Here is a 25,225-nt window from a genome sequence, read left to right on the forward strand (position 1 = left end):
AGCTTCTGCTAGCACACCCGAAGAGGCAATTTCCATCCTCAGTAAAGCAAAGCAAATGCTGGCAGAATCCAACCTGCGTCTTCATAAAATCGCTTCCAACAGCCAAAAAGTAATGGAAGCCTTCCCTGTAGCAGACAGAGCAAAGGACCTTAAAGATCTCTGCCTAGGTACAGACACCCTTCCCCTGCAGAAAAGCCTAGGCCTAAGTTGGGATCTAGAAACAGATAGTTTTGTCTTCAGAGTTTCCTCAAGGGAAAAGCCTTTTATACGCAGAGGCATTCTATCTACTGTTAGTAGCCTCTATGACCCCCTAGGGTTTGTATCACCTGTGACAATAAAAGGCAAGGTCTTAGTTCGAGAATTGTCATCTGGGAAAAGTGAATGGGATGCATTGTTTCCACAGGAGAGACTAAGCGAGTGGGTTCAATGGACAGAATCCTTGCAAGCCTTAGAGCACCTAAAGATAGACAGATGCTATGTGCCCTTATCTCTATCATCAGCTTGCAGGAAAGAACTGTGCATCTTCTCAGACGCATCCACCACAGCTATAGGTGCGGTAGCTTACTTGAAAGTAACTGATGCAGAAAATGTGTGTCATGTTGGATTTGTGATGGGAAAGTCCAAATCAAGCCCTAAACCAGCCCACACGATTCCTCGTTTAGAGTTGTGTGCTGCTGTACTTGCAGTCGAAATGTATGAGCTATTCACAGATGAACTAGACACTGACTTTGATGCTGTGAAATTCTTCACTGACAGCAAGACTGTCCGAGGGTACATTTGCAGCACCACTAGGAGGTTCCATCTGTATGTCTCCAACAGAGTGAATAGAATCAGGCTATCTTCACACCCAGATCAGTGGTTCTATGTATCTACAGAGCAAAATCCTGCAGATTATGCCACTAGACCTACTCAAGCAGCATGCCTTCAGAACTCTATATGGTTCTCAGGCCCATCCTTTCTGTACCAACCACACTGTGAGCAGATAGACACTGCTAATGTTTATCCACTCATAGAGCCCGAAGCTGACCCTGAAATCAGATCAGAAATTACGAGTTTCAGTACCAAAGCTTCTGAAGCCACACTTCACTCACATTGCTTTGATAGATTTTCTTGTTGGAAGATATTAATTAAGACCCTAGCCAGACTCATCCATGTCGCTAAAACCTTCCGGAGAGAAACCAACAGCGATCAGGTCAGGGGGTGGGAAAGTAAAGTCTCAAGCAAAGTCTGTTATAATTTCTTCTGTTCAAAACAAACATTTCCAGAAGGAAATTGACTGCATCAAAAAACAAAAGACATTCCCAAAACAAAGCCGTCTTAGGAGGCTTAGCCCCTTTTTAGACAAGAATGGGTTGTTGAGAGTAGGAGGACGTTTGTCTCTTGCTGAACTTTCAGAAGAAGAGAAACAGCCTGTCATTATACCTTATGATCACCACGTTGCGACACTGCTTGTTAGGTACTATCATGAACAAGTAGTTCACCAAGGGCGACACATCACAGAAGGTGCAATTAGATCCGCAGGTCTCTGGATTCTTGGTGGCAAACGCTTGGTATCAGCTGTTATACACAAATGTGTCATTTGTCGCAAACTGCGAGGAAAATTACAAAGTCAAAAGATGGCAGAGCTACCAGAGGACAGAGTAATTGCTCAACCACCTTTCACCAATGTGGGCCTAGATGTATTTGGTCCATGGTCTGTTTTAACCCGTCGCACTAGAGGAGGCAGCGTGGACAGTAAACGATGGGCAGTCCTTTTCACTTGTTTGTCCACCCGAGCTGTGCACATAGAGCTACTTGAAGCCATGTCAACATCAAGCTTTATTAATGCCTTGAGGAGATTCTTCTCAATTCGTGGCCCAGCAAAACTGCTCCGTTCTGACAGAGGAACAAACTTTGTGGGAGCCTGCAAAGAACTTAACATTTGTGACAGCGAATCACAATTGCATGACTTTCTCCAAGACAGAGGATGTACATGGGTCTTTAATCCTCCACACTCCTCACAAATGGGTGGTGTCTGGGAGAAACTTATAGGTATTGCCAGGCGAATCTTGGACGCTATGTTGCTACAAACCAAACCTGCTCACTTGACCCATGAGACTTTTTTTTTTTTTTCCACTTCAGAAACCAATAAGCAGAGGGCAAAATCAGCTCGATGTTCATTGACTGTCGCCTTCTCCGGTTTACATCATAGTGGATCATGTATTACCTCTATTCCTTTTGTATCGTCCCTCTGAATACTTTAATGTATCACTTTAACAGCAAGTCCTCCCTTATTCCCAACACCTAGGCTCAGTCTGTAGTAAAGCTAAAGCCCAGTGGCAAGTGGGACTTTATCATTTTCTGGGCCAGGTTGGAGGGGAGAGGGACTCGTATAAGGAAGTAAAAATATAGAAAAGAGAAAGGAAAAACAGGAAGGGGATATATAATAGAAGACTTATGGGCTCCCCATGCCCGTCCTTTACTGAGCTGCCCAGAATTTCACAGAAAGTTTACTTATTCCCAAATCAGCCCTCCCCCCACCCCCCCTCAAGGTTTAACCTGCAACCATCTAGATTATTTATTTAATCAAAGTAAGAAAAAACAAGAAAAAAAGAAATAAGACACTAAAAAAAGAAGAAATGAAAATATGCGCGCCAAAATCACTTCGCTATAGCGCTCTTTGTCCTCAAGGATCTCAGTTACCTATATAATTGTGTTAAGCCTCTCTCTTGGTCTAATCCTACGCCTTGCCTATTAGGGACCTCCTGCTTTCTCTAGCCATGGCTTCCACATGCTTTCAAATTCCTGAAGGTTGCCTCTCTTTATGTACTCCACTCTTTCCCTACTCAGAGTATCATTAATAGTAGAAATCCAGTCTTTCACCGAGGGGGGGTCTTTTGATTGCCATCTTAGTGTTATCATCTTCCTAGCCTGAAACAAGGCCCGCGTGATGGCCAGTGTGGTGCTCAGTCTCTCCCCCAGAACTCTTCTATACCCCAGGATACAGGTTATGGCCTCTTTTACTACTATAGCACCAAAGATACTTCCCAAGTTTCCGGTCACTTCTTCCCAATATCTAAATAATTTGGGACACCTCCACAGCATGTGGATGAGGTCTCCCGACCTCTGGCATCTGGGGCAGTTGTCATTAGGCCTTCTCCCAAATTTAAAAAGTCTCTTAGGTGTATAGTAGGCTCTATTCAACAAGAGTAGATGAGAGAGCCGCTGTGAAGGGGACACCGAGACTTGTACACTCAATTCCAAGGTTTTCACCCATTGTTCTTGGGTCATTCCCCCTATATCCTCTTCCCATTTGGCTTTTAGTCCGTAGAGTATCCCCCCGCTGTTGTCTGGTTTACTTAATTGATCATAAATTCTTGAGATTAGACCTCTAGTAGGATTTACCTGCATTATGCTCTGAAATAGAGGCATTTCTTCCCAGCGCAGAGTCTGAGCTTTAAATTGTGCTTTAAGAGCGTGTTCTAGCTGGAGATATAGGAAGAAAGAACTCCGCGGTAGCTTGAATTCCCCTACTAATTCAGGGAAACTCTTTAGCTTGGTGTCATTATAGAGCTGGCTTAGCCTTCTGATGCCAAGATTCACCCATTCCCCAAAAGTACCTATTTTAAGAACTTCCTGTAAATTACGGTTATTCCAAATAGGAGAATAAACTGTTGGATCTTCATATCCCATCATTTTCTTGACAGTTTTCCAGAGTTTAATTAACAGCTTGATAGTTGGATAATTGTCATGGAACATATCCGCCTCTAGAGTTTCAACTAGGGTGTTATGTGGAGTACTTAGCAATAGCAATTTGCCATTGGGGGTGCCGCCTTTCGGTATCCCACATCCTAGCAGCTGCTGTAGCTGAGTTGCTAAGAAGTAGCGCTCGGGTGTGGGAGGACAAAGCCCCCCTCCCGTGTGGGAAGCTGAAGCACTCGAAGACGAATCCTGGCTTGCTTCCCCTTCCAAATCAACTCTCTAAAGAGGCTATCAATTCTTTTAAACCACTTCTTGCCTATCCAGACTGGCGAATTGTGCAGGATGTATAGCAATTGTGGCATCCAAACCATTTTTATTAAGCTACATCTTCCTGCGGCGGACAGGGGCAGACGCCTCCAGATTCCTATCTTTTGTTTCAGTTTTGTTAAAAGAGGGACGAGGTTTGTGCTGATATACAGGGTTGGGTCCTTCGTCAGAACTATTCCCAGGTATTTCAGGGCATCCACCATTACCATCTGGGGTATATCGCATGCTGTTAGCTCGCTGATGGGATCTATCGGCATGAACTCGGACTTCTCCCAGTTTATCTCTAAACCAGAGAAGCTGCCGAAATCCTTCACTATCCTCATCGCACCCAGTAGTGAATTTCTCGAGTCCCCCAGGAATAACAAAATGTCATCCACATATAGCGCGATTTTTTCTTCGCCCGATTTTCGCAGAAAACCAGTTATCGCTCTGTTTTCCCTTATAGAGATGGCCAGGGGTTCCATCGCCAATGCGAACAGCAAAGGAGAAAGAGGACACCCCTGCCTAGTCCCCCTTTCCAACTCAAACCAATCTGAAAATTCGTTGTTAATTTTTAGTCTTGCCTTAGGGCGGGTATATAACATTCTAATCCACCTTATAAAAGACGTGCCAAATCCGAATTTCTCCAACACGCGCCATATATAGCCCCACTCCACGCTATCAAAAGCCTTAGATACATCGAGGGTCATTAACGCTCTCGAGCCTACATTCTCCGATGGTGACTGTAAATTCAAAAACGCTCTTCTAATGTTCAGGCTCGTAGATCTATTGGCTATAAAGCCCGCCTGGTCCTCGTGGATCAATTTATGAATAACTCCGTTCAATCTTACTGCTAGTACCTTGGCGAGAATTTTTACGTCAGTGCAAAGTAAAAAGATTGGTCTATAGGCGGTCACATCCAGTGGGTCTTTCCCTTCCTTCTGTAATACAGTGATTGTTGCTTCTAACATTGAAGCAGGCAACTGGCCCCCCTCAAGTGACCCCTCCAAAGCTTTTAGTAATTCAGGGATCAGCACTTCACCATACTGCTTATATGTCTCGCTTGGAAGGCCATCGGGCCCAGGTGACTTAAGGCTTGCCATGCCCGCTACTGCTTGTTGCAATTCTGCTATCATTATTGGGGAGTCTAATATGGCACTTTCTTCCTGTGATATCGTAGGAATCGGTAGCCCCTCCAAAAAGTCCTCCATCATAGCCTCCTTACCCTTTTTCTGTGAGGAGTAGAGTTTTTTATAATACACCCTGAAGGCTTGTACAATTTCTGGGGTGCTTGATGTTATATCTCCACTCTGTGATCTAATAGCGAGGACCGTGGATGGAGCTGCATTTGATTTTACAAGCATAGCCAATGTTCTTCCTACTCTTTCACCCTCCACCATAAATTCCTGTCTCTGAAGAAGGTGCCTAGTCTCTGCTTTCTGCATGACCACTAATTTATACTTTTGTTGTTTCTCTTGCCAGGTACTTTCCAGCTCCGGGGTTGGATTTCTGATAAAGTTATTTTCGGCCTCGAGAGCGTCCCTCAGAGTACCCTCTTCCTCACTCCTAGCCTCTTTATTAAATGTAGCCATCTGCTGTATTAAAACCCCTCTAAGAAACGCCTTGAGGGTGTCCCATAGCACAGGGGGAGCCGCCGAACCCTGATTGAACTCCACAAACTCCCTTAAGGTGGGGAGAATCCCATTCGATTTTTTAATTACTTCGAACCAGTGTGGGCTCACGCTCCAACTCTTCCTAGGCTTAGACTCTCCTACACTTAGTGTAGCCACCATAAAGGAGTGATCTGAGATACCTCTTGGCCAGTATGCTATTTTTTCTAGCAACTGGAGTGCCCTGGCATTTCCCAGGACTAGGTCTATCCTTGAGAGCGTGGCGTGTGACATGGAGCAGCAGGTGTATTGCAGCGCGCCTGGATTTCGCACCCTCTATAAATCTACTAGCCCCACTTCCTCCAGGAATAAACTTAAACGGCTCTTCCCTGATTCCTCTGAGAGTTGTCGTATCGGGAATCTATCCAACTTTCTATCTAGGACCTCATTAAAGTCCCCGACGACTACAATCGGGCATTCCTTTTTATCCAACAGAAATGTATGCAGTTTAAGCAGTATGTCCAAATTAAATGGGGGAGGGATGTATATGTTTGCCACCACAAACATGACACCATCAATAGAGCAAAATAAAAAAATATATCTACCCAGGTCGTCTATACTGGTCTGTCTGCAGGAAAATTTTACCCCAGCTTTCACAAAGATACTCACCCCCCTACTAAAAGAGGAGTGGAATGCATGAAATTGGTATTGAAATTTTTTCATCTGTAGCTGCTGGCTGGTATCCTTAGTTAAGTGGGTTTCCTGCAGACAGATCAGATCTACCCCACCACTCTCCAGCACAGAAAACTGCCAGCCTTTTAAGAGGAGAACCCAGGCCCCTAACATTCCAGGATCCTATTTTTAAGGGCTTAGCTAACATCTAGATTCTGAAGAGCCTGTCTTATCGCAACGAGTATTACCATATATGTCCCGTTGTTTTTATAAAGTGAAATTTATGCGCCTCTTTACTCAAGAAAGAGAGAAGAGAGAAAAAAAAAAAAAAAAAGAAAAGAAAAAAGAAAAGGAAGGAAATAAAGAAAAAGGAAAATTTCTCCCAGCAAGTGCTATATTAATTCCAAATATGTGCATATTGTGGATTCTAAAATACACGCTTAATTTAGTCACGTCTACCCTGCTTTATTAAAATTTACTACAAAAAGTGCCTGCATGTGTAAAAATAATCTGTAAGTTGAGGCCTGGATACCTCCAATGTGATTTCTAGTGATGTAGGTGTTCATAAAAAATGATTTACCCACCCTATTTCCCCTCCCTCCCACATTCCCACCCCTTCCCTTCCCTCCCCACCTAACCTCCCCTACCCTCCGCCCCCACCCCCCCCCCCCCACCCCTACCCCCCATGAGACTTTAAGCACCTTTATGGCAGAGGTTATGGCTATTATGAATGCCAGGCCTATAGTTCCTGTGTCCTCAGACCCAGATACACCTATGGTCCTTACCCCAGCAATGATGTTGACTCAAAAGATTAACTATTTGTCTGCTCCATCTGGGACCATAAGTACAACACAAGTTCATGCAAAACAATGGAAGCAAGTACAATGCTTGGCAGACACCTTTTGGAAAAGATGGAAGAGAGAGTATCTGTCAAATCTGCAACGCCATAGGAAATGGACTGAGGATCGCCCAAATGTAAAAGTGGGTGATGTTGTTCTGTTGAAGGACAGCCAAGAGGGCAGGAACGAGTGGCCCGTAGGACTTATTGTCAATGCTCTACCAAGCAGGGATGGCAAGGTTAGAAAGGTGGAGGTCAAAACTGTAAAAAATTAGACCGCCAGAATTTATCTCAGACCTATAACTGACATTATAGTTTTGATCTCGGACTAGCTAGGATTACATTTTCCTGTATATGTTTTTTCTGCATAGCAGTAGTTATTTAGGTAATGACATAATAAATTATGCCAGACAAGGAGTGTTCTGCCCATATTGTTCATAGTAATATGTGCTTTGTGCTGTTACAGTTTATACTGTAATGTTAGTTTATATTGTTGCCATCTAGTGGTCAGAGATGGTTATTACTTTGCCAGAACTTGACAGGATGTAGGATTCTCCTCATAGTAAAAGGCAGTAACCTTTAACCTGGAACTGTATTTCCTTCATTTCATTACTGCTCCTGGATCAGACTGCAGGAAGAAGAGCTCTTAAACTATTCCTGGACTAATGATGGAATTGTCTGTGAGTACTCTCACTGATAGAGTGAGGCTACTGTATAATGTTTAATGTACTGACACATATGTTTTGTTTATGCTTATGTTGTAGTTTTACAAAGTTATTCGGGATAAAGAATACATACAGATCTGATGTCTCACGTTTCTTGACTTCTGAATTATTGTTAAGCTGTCTGACTAGTGTTATACAACAGTTCAATAATGCGAAGCAGAACAATGTTATTATTTTTTTGAATCACATCATTGATTTTTGTCTTGATGTTCTCCAAATCTAAATGACACCCCATGATCTCCCCGATCAGGATCTGGGCACTTTCTGATGTGAAAGGATCTCGATCCCTAACAACACGATCACCTAAAAAGAGAGAAACCAAACAAAAACAGGTATCAAAAATCTGCCAGCATCCATCTCTTACCTGAGTCTGTGGTCGCAGACACTCACCTGTTGTGGTGCCAATTTCAACCACATCTTCTTCCTCCTCCTGCTCCACTTGGGTTGGGTTGGGGGTATTTCACCTTCTTCCACAGGTGGGGGGTCTCTGGTCTCCTCGGATGAGGAGTGTCCTTCGAGTCTTTTCTCCCCTATGTAAAACAAAAATGGTATAATTAGCACACAGTGATTTGATGGCAGAACTATAAATAGGAAACATTGCTTGGAAGTGGGGTACAATTGTCAATTTTAGCAGAGTTCCAAGATGTCGCTTTTTTATTGTCCTTTGTCAACCTGCAATACTTTACCTGTTTAGTACAAGCTTCACAGATGGAGACCCCCCTATAGTATACACTGGAGCACCTGTGTGCCCCCCCTAATAAAAATGGTGTTCTTGTGTCCCACACTAGTGCTCCAGCATCCAGATGTGAAAACAGCTGCTCAGTGTCCTCTCCTTACACAGAATCTAGTTTGCATTTCATTCTAGTAACAAACCCATCTACACAACCAAATATTTTGCATCCAAGTAGGCCCTAAAAAATGTTGGAAAATGCATATGGCCTAAACAATGGTGTTTTAGAGGGGGAAAAAAAAATGTTTGATACGAACGAATAATGGGCCCATGAACATTAAAATTGACATTTTAAACTGTACAATTAAGAAAAGCATATGGAGCAGCACGAACGTAATAAAGACAAAAAGAATAGGAACACAGCACAACTACTTACTTTTTTTCAGCACTCTCAGGATCTTTCGGTACTGCTCGGGCTCTCTTAATTTCAGGTCCGACCACCGCTTCCTGAGCTGATCTTTCGATCGTCGTACCCCAAAATTCCTGTGCAGACTTTTGACCACTTTTGCCATGATCTTGGCCTTTCTGATATTGGGGTTGGGGTAAGGCCCATACTTTCCATCATAGTCGACCTTCTTCAGGATGTCCACCATCTCCAACATCTCCCCAAAGGACATATTTGTGGCCTTAAATCGTCTCCTTCTGGATCGGGACGTGTCCGGATCCGGGCTTTCCTCCTCCTCCTCCTCGTTGCTATAATTAGCACGCTCCTGCTCTGACTCCGCCATGTGCTCTTCACCCACTGCGCCGAACAAAAAGGGGCAGGGAATAGACTAGAAAGAACTTCAGGGGCGGGCGGAGTTACACGCATGCGCAGTGTGTATAAAGCGTAACACGCGTGCGTAGTACGTACAATCTGTGAGCGGACGAAGGAGCATTGGACGCGCCCATCGTAAGAACGAAGGTAAGAGACAAACTTGTGCCTATACTGCTTCTTGATTGAGGCCTATATTGTAACAAGATTAGTAGAGTTTTGTCTGACATTAGGCTTTGTCTTGTGTTGTGTCTTGCAGTGAACATGGATATCTTATTAAAAGCTAATGACTTCATGTCAATATTCATTGATATGTTAAGGGAGCTGCCTTGTCTGTGGAAGATCAACCACCCACATTACAGGAACCAAACAAAGAGGAAGGCAGCACTGGATCATTTGTTGGAAATTGTGAAGCAGGTGATCCCCACGGCAGACATCACATATTTGAAGATCCTAATTGGTGGCCTGAGGAGCACATATGTAAGGGAGCGCCAGAAAGTCCAGGATTCGCAGAGATCCGGAGCAGCAGATGACATCTATGTCCCCAGGATGTGGTACTATGACAGGCTGCATTTTCTGGCAGGCCAGACTGAACCCAGGTCATCCCTCTCCAGTCTTCCTTCCACGCTTCCTTCCCCTCCAGCTGAGGCTTCTGACGCCCAACCTGGGACTTCCAGGCAACAACATGTGGAGGAGCCCAGATTGAGCCAGGTATAGCATTTCTCTAAATATTGCTGGTTGTCCAATCAATGATGTTAACTAGATGTTAGTTTGGAGTACTAATTTAGGATTGTGATTGATGATGCAAAAAATAAAACCATGTCCCTTTTTCATACACAGGGAAGTCTCAGCCAGGAGGTGGCCGGGCCGAGCCGGCTGCCTGATATGCCGGTCCCTCCCCAACACCTGGAAAGAGAAAGTGGCAGGAGGAGGAATGCCCTAGAGGAGGCTGCCATAGGCCTCTTTTGGAGGGCTACAGAGGCCCTGGGAGCACCACACACCGTGGAGGAGGACATTTCTGCCATCATTGCCTCTAAAATGCAGAGGATGGAGGAGGGACAACAACTCATGTGTGAGTCACTCATATTGGAGGCTCTTAATAAAGGTATGAGGGGCCAAATTACATCTCAGACACACCTTTGCGAACTCACAGATGGTCCTCCTCCTCCTCCTGCAGGTCCTCCTCCTCCTCCTCCTCCTCCTCCTCCTCCAGGTCCTCCCAGTCCTCCTCCTCCTCCAGGTCCTTACCTTCCTCCTGCCACATCTCCAATAGCACAGCCACAGCCCAGAATGAAGCGTGGAAGGAAGACCAGAAAGTGAGGACCCTGGATCCAGTCTGGTTGGCCAAAAGATGCAGCCTCTTGTGGTACCACAGCCTGGGGACACAGATGTCATCTGCTGCTTTCCGGATCTCTGGGACTTCTGGACCAGACTGCCCTCCCTTACATGTGGACTCCTCAGGCCACCAATTTTGATGTTCAAGAATTGATGTCTGCCCTGGGGGTCCCAGGCTTCGCTAATTTCTCATGTTTATCCAGTGTTGCCTCCCTCTTTGTTTGGTTCTGAGCCCTTAATAAAGGAATTTTCTTTTGAATTATACTTGCCTATGTGTGTTTTACTTCAAAAAGGACAGTTGGTTTGTGAGGATTCAGGTACATTTCAAAAATACAATGTGAAATTAACAAGGGAAACCAACAACAAACAATCTCCTTGAGATTAAATAATAAAAGATATCAATGGTGTTGTTTTAACTTGACACACAAAACACACACAAAAATAGTCTGTAGTAAAAATAAAAATAACATTAAACAAAGATCAGCCTTGGAAAAAATACAAACCTAAAATCTAAACCAAAAATGGCTTTAAATCACAAAAAAAAGAAAACAAAAAAAAAAAGAAATTCTGTCAGATGTGACAAATAACAATATATTCCGGGAATCCCAAGAAAAAAACACAAAAATAAGTTTGTGAGAAGTGTGTGTGAATATGAGCAGCAAAACTACTTAATTCTTGTCACATTATAAAGAAGAGAGTGCGCTGTATTAAACCATTTTTAACATTACAGCGTGACGAAAGTGCTGTATCCATTGCAAACGCTAATTTTACCTGACCGAGCTGTTCCGTGTCGAAATTTCTTCTGAGCATGCGTGGCACTTTGTGCGTCGGAACAGGCCACACACGGTCGGAATTGACGCGATCGGATTTTGTTGTAGGAAAATTTTATCTCCTGCTCTCAAACTTTGTGTGTCGGAAAATCCGATGGAAAATGTCCGATGGAGCCCACACACGGTCGGAATTTCCGACAACACGCTCCGATCGGACATTTTCCATCGGAAAATCCGACCGTGTGTACGGGGCATAGGTCTTCTGGAACTTTTGTTTGAATATCAGAGATGAGCTGTGAATTGTAAGGCTTTACCTTTTCTGCCTGACTCCGTTTTTATGTCTTAATGTAATTCTACCTCCCCTAGTCTGCCTACTGCTTTAACCTGAGCCCCGTGAGCAGGTGTGTTGAACCCAGGGACCTGGCAATAGCAGGCAGTGTTGACTATCCCTACCATCAAGGGCCATGGATGATACTGGCTGTTGCTCGGACTCTGTTCCCTGTGGGGAGCCCACTTTTACTCATCCACATTACACCCCTTATAAGCATTTAGCCTTAATGGCCACACCGCTGCTCCTGTCTGGCATTCCTCCAATAACTGTACACTGACGTTTTCCTCTCTCTTTTTTGTATTCATGCACAACTGTCCGGAGGCCTGCCCAACCACCACCGGAAGACAACCAAGTCATTTCTTGAGACAAATGTGCCACGAATAAGACTCTTCTGAACTTTCCTTCACCATGCTGAAAAGTGCTGTCTCGCGATCCGATCCAGTCGTTACAATCATTACACCATATCCCCAAGTTACAGGACTAGATATGCCAGGATCCCGCCATCAATGTTGGAGTTCCGCTCTTCCAAGGCAGGGGGCGATGAAACATTGCAGTACAGACACTCATGGTTTGGATGTGAAGTCCCAAAGGCACCAGGAATTCTTTCAAGTCTACCTTGATGGGCTCCGGCGTGTTCAAGAAAGGAAGAGGAGGCCGCAGTGGTGGTGGTGGGGAAGGGTCGGGGCTTCTTGTGGTTATGGGTGGATACAAAATCATTGAAGGAGGACATAAGTTCAAAAATGAACTTCAGGGGGGACTGTGGTAGAGATTTTGCAATCCATATTTATATCTTCAGGGGAACTCTCTAATAAAGGGACTATATTTTGTGATATCAGGCTGAGCCCAGCTTAGATTTTTCCTGGTTCTCAAAAGCTGTTGAATGTTTTAGGCAGGTGATAATTCACCACCTGGTTGGGGGTCTTTTGACATGCTAATTTCAGAATTGGTTATACTGGGATCAAACAGGGGCTAACTGGTTTAAGGCAGACACAGAGGCACCAAAGAGTCTAATGTTTAAGCATGATGTTTAACTGGGCTTCAAATTACAGCCAATCAGAAGTTGAGGCAAGTCAACCAATGAACCTTAGGCTTCAGGGGTAGCCAATCAGGATTCAATGCCACTTCTGAACCAATGAGGTGACCCTGAGTTCTGATTGGTAGAAGTGGGTTATTCTAACAACATAAAACCAAAAACCTAGAGATGCTAGTTCTCTTGGGCTCACACTCTAGATGAAAGATGGCCACACGCAAGACCTCTCTATACAATGTATCTGTATTATCTCTTATGTCTCTTTTCTTCCCTAACCTTTTCTATCGTAGGATTTTGCCTTAATACATTATTAATCTCTTGATAGCATGGGTATGACCATTATAGCAATATTTTGTATCATTGGTAACATCGTTGTTTTTAAGGTTGTATCATTTATGTTACAGTTGCTAACCTCGGATTACTATAAGTTTATCTTCTGTGCCATAGTAAGTTTAAATAAATCAGATTGTTACCCTTATCGCACAGGTATCATTCGTTCTTAATTTCATGGGTTGATTCATATAGATAAAAGGTTTTTAATCACTTATGTATTGGTAAGCATATAAGTGAGGTAGGTATAAATATAGCCTTGTCACTACTCTAGCAACCAGCCAGCCCATTCTCAAATGTTCGATCTGATCCACCTCACCAGGAAGTGGTTGCAGCCGGAGACCTTGACAGGCCCTCTGATCGTGGAGCCTGTGCTAATGGACCGGTACCTGCTGCTCTGAGGAAGTGGGTCGGACAAGGGGAACCCAGTTGGTGGACCTAGTAGAGAGGTACATCGCTACTGAGGAAGTTTGATAAGACTGTTACGGCTGATGAGACTGTGAGTGCTAGACCTGGAGACTGGCCAAAGAAGCCAGGAAGGTCTTTGGGACCATTAAGAGGACTGGGGGTAGAGTACATATGGTGTTTTCGTTGCCATGCATTAGGGCATATTGCTGCAAACTCTGTCCTATAGATGATGAATCTATGCAATGCGATTATGCTTATATGAAAAGATGCATGTCTCTGCACAGGTCGCATGGACCTGCATCATGTCAGAGTCGCATTGAAAAACAGATGTGTGTTATTTCGGTGGATGGAAAGCCACTCACAGCCTTGCTAGACTCTGGTAGTATGGTGACCCTAGTCAGGAATGATTGTGTGAATCCCACAAATCTATATCCCAGTACTATCGGGGTAATTTGCATCCATGGGGACACTCGGGACTACCAGAGAGCGGTGGTTGAGGTTGATACCCCCTGGGGCACTGTAACCCATTCAGTGGGGGTGGTACCAGGGAGAGAATCACCCAGAGATTTTTCTGGCCTGGGGTGTATGCAGATGTCAAGGAGTACTGCGAATCGTGCCCCGAGTGCCAAATGTCGGTGCCGTCGCCCCATTTTCGCAGCCCCCTTGTCCCTCTGCCAATAATCGAGGTCCCCTTTGAGAGGATTGGCATGGACCTGGTGGGGCCGGTTGTGAAATCTGTCCGGGGTCACCAGCATTTTCTGGTGATCCTGGACTATGCGACGTGCTATCCCGAGGCCATACCCTTGCGAAACACCTCCGCCAAGGCAATCTCCAAAGAGTTGGTCCAGGTGTTTAGTAGAGTGGGGATCCCTAAAGAGATCTTAACTGATCAGGGTACCCCATTTATGTCCAAGGTTACCAAGGAACTGTGTAGATTATACAAAATCTCCCATCTCCGTACCTCTGTTTACCACCCCCAAACAGATGGTCTAGTCGAAAAATTTAATAAAACTTTGAAAAGTATGCTAAAAAAGGTGGTCGACAAAGATGGGAGAAATTGGGATTTTTTGCTACCATATCTCATGTTTGCCATACGTGAGGTTCCGCAGGCATCCATAGGCTATTCCCCCTTTGAGCTTTTGTATGGTAGACATCCCAGGTGGCTGCTAGATGTCGTCAAAGAAACATGGGAAGGAGAGGCCACCCCATTTAGAAGCATCATAGAGCATGTATCCTTGATGCCAGATCGAATTGCAGCTGTCCTGCCCCTGGTGCGAGAACATATGGAGCGAACCCAGGAGGCCCAGAGGAGGGTCTATGATCGTGGGTACCAAGGTCCGTACTTTCAGCCCCGGGGACAGAGTGTTGGTACTGGTTCCCCCAGTGGAAAGTAAGTTCCTAGTCAAGTGGCAGGGTCCTTTTGAGGTTGTTGAAAGGGTGGGGGAGGTAAACTACAAAGTCTACCAGCCAGGGAAAAGGAAACCACACCAAATCTATCATGTGAATCTCTTAAAGCCCTGGAACGACAAAGACTTTACTGGCTGCTTCCCTGCCTCCAACAGACCGTGTACCGGTTGACACCTGACGTTCCCATAATGGATTCCCTGTCCGTAGCACAAAAAAGTGATGTTAGAGACTTTTTCTCCCCCTTACCTGGACTGACCAAGGTAATCCAACATGACATAGTGACGGAACCAGAGGTTCGGGTAAATGTAAAGCCATATAGAATCCCAGAGGCCAAGTGAGAGGCAGTCGTGGAAGAAATCAAAAATATGTTAGAGCTGGGCGTGATAGAAGAGTCTCACAGTGAGTGGTCGAGCCCCATCGTGCTGGTTCCAAAACCTGATGGCACTATCAGGTTTGTAATGACTTTAGGAAACTCAACAGTGTCTCCAAGTTCGATGCATACCCGATGCCCCAGGTCGACGAACTCATGGACAGGTTGGAACTGGCTCTATACATAACAACCCTAGACCTAACGAAAGGCTATTGGCAAATACCGCTAACTGAATTGGCCAAGGAGAAAACTGCCTTTTCCACTCCTGAGGGCTCGTTTCAGTGCCAGCGGATGCCTTTTGGTCTGCACGGGGCCCCTGCATTGTTCCAGCGAATGATGGACAAGACTTTGAGACCACATCGCCCGTATGCGGCTGCTTATTTGGATGATGTGGTCATCCACAGCCCAGATTGGGAATCACACCTGACCCGCGTACAAGCAGTGGTAGATTCCCTTAGGGAAGCAGGTCTCACTGCCAACCCAAAAAAAGTGCCATAGGCCTGGAGGAAGCCAAGTACCTTGGGTACGTTATTGGCCAGGGACTTGTAAAGCCTCAGACCAATAAGATTGAGGAAATTCAAAAGTGGCCCCAACCAGTAAACAAGAAACAAGTTCTGGCCTTCCTGGGCATTACGGAGTATTATTAACGGTTTATACCCGACTTTGTCAGCATTGCCATCCCTCTGACCAACCTGATGAAGGGTAGAGGGTCGGTCATGGTCAAATGGAATCCTGAAGCCAAGGAGGCTTTTCAGAAATTAAAACAGGCCCTTTGTGTACTACCGGTACTGGTGACCCCGGACTTCACAAAGGGGCTTGTGGTACAGACAACCGCTTCTGAGGTGGGCCTAGGTGCTGTTCTATACCAGAACAGGGATGGTGAGGAGCACCTGATTGTATACCTGAGCCGAAAACTGAATAAGCATGAAAAAAAATGATGCTATTGTCGAGAAGTAGTGTCTCGCTATTAAATGGGCCTTGGAGTCCCTGAAGTATTGTTGGGTAGGTCATTTAAGCTGGTCACCGATCATGCTCCCCTAAAGTGGATGTGTGACAACAGGGAGAAAAATGCCCGCCTGACAAGATGGTTCCTGGCTCTACTGCTCTTTAAGTTCACAGTAGAGCATAGGCTGGGCAAGTTCCAAAACCATGCAGATGCCCTCTCCCACATGCACTGTATGCTTGGGTCAATTGCTCAGCCGCAGGGGCTTGAGCATAGGGGGAAGATATGTGATGGTATGCAAGGTGATATAGTGGATAATCGTTATATTTCACCTTGCATTCGTTCAGTTGTAAGGGATTGAATCGGAATCCGGCCAGGGTTTTTCCAGCCTCTGTGGCAGGCTAGGTTCCGGTCCGGATGTTCTGGTCCACTTGGGCCCACACTCAGCTGGACTTTAAATGACCAGGAAGAGAGCACAACAGAGCTGTCTGGTTTTGAGACTCAGGAAAGAACCTAAGTGAGAGGAGCCCTGGGTGTTGGACTAAAAAGGTTGGCTTTTCCGCATGTTTTGTGGGTGACAGGGACCAGCCCCGCACTGTATAGAGAAGAGACTATTTGTTTAGTTAGCGCCGGACGGCAAGGATTTAATTTACTGTCTGTTTGTTTTTATTTTGCAAACCTCCTGCAAATACACAGTACACAATACACACAGTACACCCATAGTTGTTATTACACTTCTGTTGGTGTACACAGTACCGTGCACCCGTGGTACAATTGCTAGTGCTACTACTTTTTTGGTGGAGTACACCATACACTGTTGGTGTACACAGTATCGTGCACCCCTAGTGCAGTTGCTACTACTTTCCTGGTGGTGTACACAATACATACAGTGCACCCATAGTTGTTATTACACTTCTGTTGGTGTACACAGTACCGTGCACCCCTAGTGCAGTTGCTACTACTTTCTGGTGGTGTACACAGTACACAATACATACAGTACACCCATAGTTGTTATTACACTTCTGTTGGTGTACACAGTACCGTGCACCCGTAGTGCAGTTGCTAGTGCTACTACTTTTCTGGTGGTGTACACAATAAATACAGCGCACCCATAGTTATTAAACTTCTGTTGGTGTACACAGTACCGTGCACCCCTAGTGCAGTTTCTACTACTTTCCTGGTGATTTACACAATACATACAGTGCACCCATAGTTGTTTTTACACTTCTGTTGGTGTACACAGTACCGTGCACCCCTGGTGCAGTTGCTACTACTTTTCTGGTGGTGTACACAATACAGTACACCCATAGTTGTTATTACACTTCTGTTGGTGTACACAGTACCGTGCACCCCTAGTGCACTTGCTACTACTTTTTCTGGTAGCGTACACAATACATACAGTACACCCATAGTTGTTGTTACACTTCTGTTGGTGTACACAGTACCGTGCACCCCTAGTGCACTTGCTACTACTTTGCTGGTGGTGTACACGGTACACAATACAGTGTAGTGTGGTTTTGCTAAACAAAATTTACAGCATGTCCGGAAGGCCACCAAGGAGAGGCAGACGCTCACAGGCCACTAAAAGAGGGCAAGCAGTGTCTACAGTCGACATGCTGGTCGTGAACACGGTGCATCCTCAGCACGTGGCCGCGGGGCACGCTTGTCCTTTTTTTCTGCAGCTGGCCGTGTTATTGAGCCACAACATGCAGAAGAGTTGGTGGAATGGATAATAAAGCCCTTCTCATCCTCCTTATCCTCTCTCACCCAGGCTCAGAGTAGTTTGCCTGCCAATGCAGCTGCCAAAGCGGCCTATTCCATCGGCTCCATGTCAACAGTCACTTCTTCCCTAGCCCCACCATCATGCACGGAGGAGTCCCCCGAACTATTCAACCACAGTGTCGGGTACATGCTGCAGGAGAATGCGCAGCGATTTGAAGGCTCCGATGATGGTACCCAGGTTGAAGAAGGGAGTAACGGGAGCCTAGAGGGGGGGTGCCCGAGAAGGTCAAGAAACTAGCAGTCATGTTCCCCGAGCTGCAGCATACTGCCAAGTTTGCTCCAGTGATGAGGAGGGAGGGGATGATGAGGTCACTCACTCTACTTGGGTGCCTGATAGAGGAGGAGGCACATCTCCAATGAGGCATGATGCCCTCCAGGGGGCAGCTTAAGGGCAGCCACCCTATTGCATCACACTGCAGAGCTAAGCAGGTGCAGAGCACTGCTGGCTCCCCAGATATTTTGAAAAGTTCTTTGGTGTGGGCCTTTTTTGACATGTGTGCAGCAGATCGCACTGTTGCTGTTTGCAACATATGTCTGAAGCCTATCAAGCATGGCCAAAACAGCAACTTCTTGGGCACCACATGCTTGACCAGACATATGACGACCTCCCATGCAGACTCAGGGGAGGGCTGGCTGCCTTAGGCCTGGGGGGCAAGTCCAGTCAAGTGGCCCATTGAACCACCGAATCAGCTCACCATCCATCTACACCACATTCCCTGTACAGAGAGAGGGCGGGAGACTGCTCCACATTGCCCCATAGAGAGAGAGAGACCACTTCACACTGCCTGCACAGAGAGTGAGCCAGCTTCATACTGCCTGCACAGAGAGTGAGCCTGCTTCATACTGCCTGCACAGAGAGTGAGACTGCTTCACACTGCCTGCACAGAGAGTGAAACCGCTTCACACTGCCTGCACAGAGAGTGAGACTGCTTCACACTGCCTGCACAGAGAGTGAGGAGACTGCTTCACACTGCCTGCACAGAGAGTGAGGAGACTGCTTCACACTGCCTGCACAGAGAGTGAGGAGACTGCTTCACACTGCCTGCACAGAGAGTGAGGAGACTGCTTCACACTGCCTGCACAGAGAGTGAGACTGCTTCACACTGCCTGCACAGAGAGAGAGAGAGACCGCTTCACACTGCCTGCACAGAGAGAGAGCGCTTCACACTGCCTGCACAGAGAGAGAGCGCTTCACACTGCCTGCACACAGAAAGAGACCGTGCAGTGAGAGAAGCACATGCAGGCGCACGCCGGAGCACCGGGCATGGTGGGCCTAGTGCTGCAGTGGAGCAGGTTTAGGAGTGGCAGGAATATGAAGTAAGTAATGTCATATCCCAGCTCTCCTCTTACTGGCCACCCTCCTGTATTTCCAGGAACCTGTGCCCAGACTTGGTCACAGCCCCACATGTGTAATGCTAGGGAAGCCTGGCACTTGATTTACCAAGCTTCCGTAAGAGCCGTGTGTCGGTGTGTGTTCTGAGGTGAAAGTTTTCAAGTCATCAGAATACAGTGATCACTGCTGGCAGCTATAGCAGCCAGCAGTGATCGCCAAAAAAATAAAGAAAGAAACGCTGGTTGTACTGAAGTCAGTTGATAGATCGAATTCTGTACAACCAGATAGATTGAAATTCTGCCGGTTCAGCAGACATTTCAATCTGTCTATGGTGGCCTAAGTCCACCAGTCTCTGCATGGGTTTAATAATATCCTCAAATCTTCTGAAAGAGGGGCTCCACTTAGGTGTAGAAATTCACTTTGAACCCCACCTTATTTCCAGAACCCTCTTTAGGGTACTTTCACACTGAAGGCGCTTTACAGGCATTTTAGGACTAAAAATAGTGCCTGTAAACTGCCTCTCATGCCACCCCAGTGTGAGACCCCGAGTGCTCTCACACTGGGGCGGTGCGCTTGCGGGACATTCTGAAAAGTCCTGCAAGCAGCATTATTGGGGCGGTTTGTGAGAGGTGCCCTGCCCATTGAAATTAATGCAACATGGGCGGTTTTAACCCTTTTTTCGGCCGCTAGCAGGGGTTAAAACTAAAACAACGGTAAAGTGCCACTAAAACTAGCAGCGCTTTACCACCACCACCCACACAACCCCAGTGTGAAAGTACCCTTAGGTATTAGGTGTGCAAACAAGGTGAGAGCCCATCTAATACCTACAGAGAGTAATGCAAATAATTAATTAGTGACAAGTAATTCAAATTGAACTGTGCCATTACCTGCAGGGATTGGCATTTAGAGGGTTAAAACAGGCGGGGATGAAATGTAATATCAACTCATCAGTGCCTGTCAAATGCCTCTGAAAAGTGACCTGAGCATGGATCACTTTTCAGAGGAGTGGCAGTGCCTGCTGCAAGTGAATACAAGCATTTGGGCTCACACTGGTGTGCTGTGTTTGGCTGCAGTGCGGGTGTACTGGCAGGTTTCCTTAGCCGCAGACCCTCAGACTTTTAGGTTGCACATTTTTCCTGCATTTTCTGAAAGTGCACCAAAGATGCAGCATTCAGGACATTTTGTGCACTTTCAGAACATGCTGTAAATGTGCAACCTCTATGGGATTAGGGGCAACATGCAGGAAGACTGCCAGCACTGCAGCATGCCAGTGTGAGCCCACATCATAACATCTAGGAGGGCAAGGCACTGTCACAGGCTGCTAGAAAAAAAAAATTTGGCTGCAGAGGGAGGGAGGGAGGAGCTCACTTACTTGGATGGTCCCAGCCTGAGGAGACTCACTGAATTCCAGCCGACTGCTCAGATTTAACTTTCCCACCCACACATCCTCTTCACAGACAGCACATGGGCTGCCCGGAGTGTGGGCGAGGAAAAAGAGAGCAGGTCCAGCCTCTGCCATCCAAGTAAGTGAGCTCCTCCCTCCCTCCCTCTGCAGCCAAATTTTTTTTTTCTAGCATTCGTGTGGAGGAGGGAGGGGCTGTGCTGTGCTCTGTAACACAGACTGTCAGCCCTGACAAGAAGACATCGCTGGCTCACAGTACTAGACTCGGCCATCTCAAGAACTGCGCATATGCGGTTTTGAGCTGACGACACAGCAGCCCTTGCACAGCATATCAGAGCGGCCCAGGGGGCAATTGCATCCCTGCCCCCCGGCCCAGCCCGTCCCTGCATGCAGTCCATTGGCAACAGCACTTAAAAGACCCACATCAAAGAACAAGGCAGACCTCTCCTTGCTCCTCATCAGCTGGGATCTCCAACCCCACTATACCTCCAGTCCTCTTAGAAACCTGCATTGAGAGGAACGAAGGTATAGAAATAGGTGTCCCAAGTACTTGCGTCCAATCTGCTAGTGGTACACCAACATCGGATTTTAGCAGGCAAATTTCCCTACCCCAGTTGCTACACCATCAAAAGAAATTCTGTCCCAGCCATCCACATGCTCAGCATCTGAATGCTAGCTTGGCCAAATTGCTAGCACTGCAACTGCTGCCTTTTCAGCTGGAAGGCAATGTCTTGGCCTTGTTGGACAGGGCGGTCAGCAGTAAGGTGGATATTACTGCTGACTCATGGTTCAGCAGGCATGGACAGGGATGTTACCTTTCTTTCACGGCACACTGGGTAACTCTGCTGGCAGCTGGGAAGGATGCAGGACAGGGTTCAGTATTGTTGGAGCTTGTTGTGCCACCACACCTCCAATATGCTAGTGGTGATTCCAGTGCTGTTTCTTGGCCTAGGCCGACAAGGCCCAGGCCTAGGGCGGCACTTTGAGGGGGCGGCAAAAACCGCCCCCCCCAGACCTGTCTTTCCGAGCCTCGGCTCCCGCGGCCGCGTCCCGCACAAATACAGCGGCCGGCTTGCTATAGCGGGCCACCTGTAAATATTATGGGTAGTAAGTATGCCGTGCTTGGCCGAGAGGGGGCGGGGGGCACAACCTGACTGGCGGAGGCGGAGCCTTATGCTCCGCCCACCCTCCTCCGTGCAGCGTTCTACTCTGCATCGTCTCCCCGGTCAGAGGCGGGGTCTATCGAAGAGGAGGCAGAGAATATCATCACCTCCCTAATTATCACTGGAAGGGTCGGGATGGCCCAGAATCGAGGAGGAGATCCAGAGAAGGCTCATCCCACTACAGGTAGTACAATGCTGAGCTCTCAGGATACCCCTCTGATCGGGTAAATGTATATCCATCCTCCCCCATACATAGAATGCTCTCCAAGTAGTCAGTGTTCCCCTATACATTAACCACCTCCTCCCCCCCACACATATATATTTGAAGCTCTCATATACATCCCCCCTCCATGCAGTCATACACTACCCCCCTCCATGCAGTCATACACTACCCCCCTCCATGCAGTCATACATTACCCCCCTCCATGCAGTCATACATTACCCCCCTCCATGCAGTCATACATTACCCCCCTCCATGCAGTCATACACTACCCCCCTCCATGCAGTCATACACTACCCCCCTCCATGCAGTCATACATTACCCCCCTCCATGCAGTCATACATTACCCCCCTCCATGCAGTCATACATTACCCCCACCCCCTCCATGCAGTCATACATTACCCCCACCCCCTTCCATGCAGTCATGCACTACCCCCACCACCCTCCATGCAGTCATACATTATCACCCCCTCCATGCAGTCATACATTACCCCCACCCCCTCCATGCAGTCATACATTACCCCCACCCCCCTCCATGCAGTCATACATTACCCCCACCCCCTCCATGCAGTCATACATTACCCCCACCCCCTTCCATGCAGTCATACACTACCCCCACCACCCTCCATGCAGTCATACATTACCACCCCCCTCCATGCAGTCATACATTACCCCCACCCCCCTCCATGCAGTCATACATTACCCCCTCCATGCAGTCATACATTACCCCCACCCCCTTCCATGCAGTCATACACTACCCCCACCACCCTCCATGCAGTCATACATTACCACCCCCCTCCATGCAGTCATACATTACCCCCACCCCCCTCCATGCAGTCATACATTACCCCCACCCCCCTCCATGCAGTCATACATTACCCCCACCCCCCTCCATGCAGTCATACATTGCTCTCTGATTCCTCTCACTCCTTGTGGTCACAAATCCCCCACACAGCTCCTGACTGCAAAACTTTTGTAATGTGTGCCAAGCAGCCAATCACATATAAGTGCTTAATATGGAAATCAATATACAGATCGTGTTGCAATAAAGTGATCGGTGCTGAAAACTCAGTAAACAGTCCTCATTCAGTGAAAGTTCATGTACTGCAAAGTTTGCATTGATTATAGCATGCATGGAGCACTTTGCACATGCTGAAATAAATGCAAACTTTGCAGTACATGAACCTTCACTGAATGAGGACTGTTTACTGAGTTTGCATTCATTTCAGCATTTGCAAAGTTCTCCATGCATGCTGGAAGCAATGCATACTCATTAAAGAGGAGGTCCAACCCCATGAAAAAATTAAAAGTCAGCAGCTACAAATACTGTAGTTACTGACTTTTAATATTAGGACACTTATTGGTCCAGGGAGACTGTGATGTCGGCACCCCAGCTGATTTTTGAATCAGCTCTCGGGTGCTGCCGCCACCGTACATGTTAAGAGAAACCGGCAGTGAAACTACATAGTTGATTCCATACTGCACATGTGCAGAGAAAGCTGCGCTTTCTGAATGGCCTGGCGGCAGAGGAAGGAGGAGGAGGGCCGAACTTCCAAGGGATGGCACGGTCTCCTGGAAGTGGGAAAGGGTACCTGTCAAAAACAGGTACCCGGTCCCCCCTCCCCCCTGAAAGGTGCCCAATGTGGCACCAGAGGGGGGAGGAAGCAGATAAGCAGAGCTTCCATGTTTGGGTGGAACTCCGCTTTATGATATGATATGCTACACTGATGGGCACTGATAGGCTGCACTGGTGGCCCCGATGAGGCTGCACTGATGGCCACTGAGAAGGTGCACCATTGGGCTGGGCACTGATGAGGCAGTGCTGCACTGATGGGCACTGACAGCCACTAATGAGGCGATATTCTTAAGCTGCACTGATAAAAGGCACTGAAGGGGTATGGTTTACAGATGACAGGGCGGGTCTTAAACAGTAAGGGGTGTGACCTTGACAGGAAGGGGTGTGTCTGATTTAAATTAGGGGGCGCCCGCATTTAGTCAGGCCTAGGGCAGCACAAAACGTAAATACACCACTGGGTGATTCTGCCACAGCTCTCTCCTCCACCCCCTCCTCTTCTTCTTCCTCTATGGCCTATTCCTCTGCAGATTTATCCTCTGAACCAGCGGTGCTCTGTAGGCATTCAAGGGGCTACGCAAGCACTCAGGCAAAAAGATGCCATGCGGTGCTTGAGTTGGTCTGCTTAGGGGGCAGGAGACACACTGGGGCAGAGATTCTGTCAGCTCTGCAGGGGCAGGCTCAGAGGTGGTTGACTCCACACCAGCTTCAGCCAGGAATGGTTGTGTGCGACAATGGCACCAACCTCCTCTCCGCCCTCTGACAGGGACATTTGACCCACATTCCCTGTTTTGGCTCACATCCTGAATTTGGTGGTGCAGCAGTTCTTGAGCAGGTACCCTGGCCTTCAGGATCTCCTGAGGCAGGCCAGGAAAGTCTGTGGTCATTTCATCATATAATGCCACTGCTTTACTGGCTGACATTCAAACCTGCCCAAGAACTGCCTCATTTGTGACATGCCCACCAGGTGGAACTCAGCGTTGGCAGTGCTGCAGTGGCTGCACATACAGCAGAGGCCCATCAATGAGTACCTGTGTGAGTATGGCACCAGGACAGGGTGAAGGGAGCTTGGCTTTTTTTGCCACGCCAGTGGCTACTGATCAAGGATGCATGCACTGTCCTGTCACCATTTGATGAGGCCAAGAGGATGGTGAGCAGTGACAGTGCATGCATCAGTTATACTATCCCTCTTGTCTTCTTGTTGGAGCACACGCTTTATGGAATAATGGACAGGGCACTTGAGGCAGAACAGCGGGAGGAAGAGGAGGACTTCCTTACCTCTCAAGGCCCCCTTTATCCAGATCCTAGTATTCCTGCAGGCCCGCCGATTACACAGGAAGAAGAAGAGGAGGAGGATTGTGTCAGCATGGAGATGGAGGTAAACACTCAGCATCAGCAGCAGTCTTCGAGCGATCGTTTGCAGTCCCCAGAAACCCATGGAGTTGTACATGGCTGGGAGGAGGTGGTTGAGGATCATGTGATCCTTAGTGACCCAGAGGACTCAGGATCGAA

General features: G+C 47.1%; 1 long non-coding RNA gene across 2 annotated transcripts in view; it reads right to left on the reverse strand.

Moving 5' to 3' along the window:
• The window catches only part of LOC141102476 (uncharacterized), a 346,298-nt gene extending 325,446 nt beyond the window's left edge, over positions 1-20,852 (reverse strand). For both annotated transcript variants that reach the window (XR_012235120.1, XR_012235119.1), the window contains exon 1: positions 20,728-20,852. This is a non-coding gene — a long non-coding RNA (uncharacterized lncRNA). The remainder of the gene's footprint in view (positions 1-20,727) is intronic.
• Between the last annotated feature and the right edge of the window lie 4,373 nt (positions 20,853-25,225).

Source organism: Aquarana catesbeiana, linkage group LG07 (genome assembly GCF_042186555.1).
Source record: "Aquarana catesbeiana isolate 2022-GZ linkage group LG07, ASM4218655v1, whole genome shotgun sequence".
Lineage (NCBI taxonomy): Eukaryota > Metazoa > Chordata > Amphibia > Anura > Ranidae > Aquarana > Aquarana catesbeiana.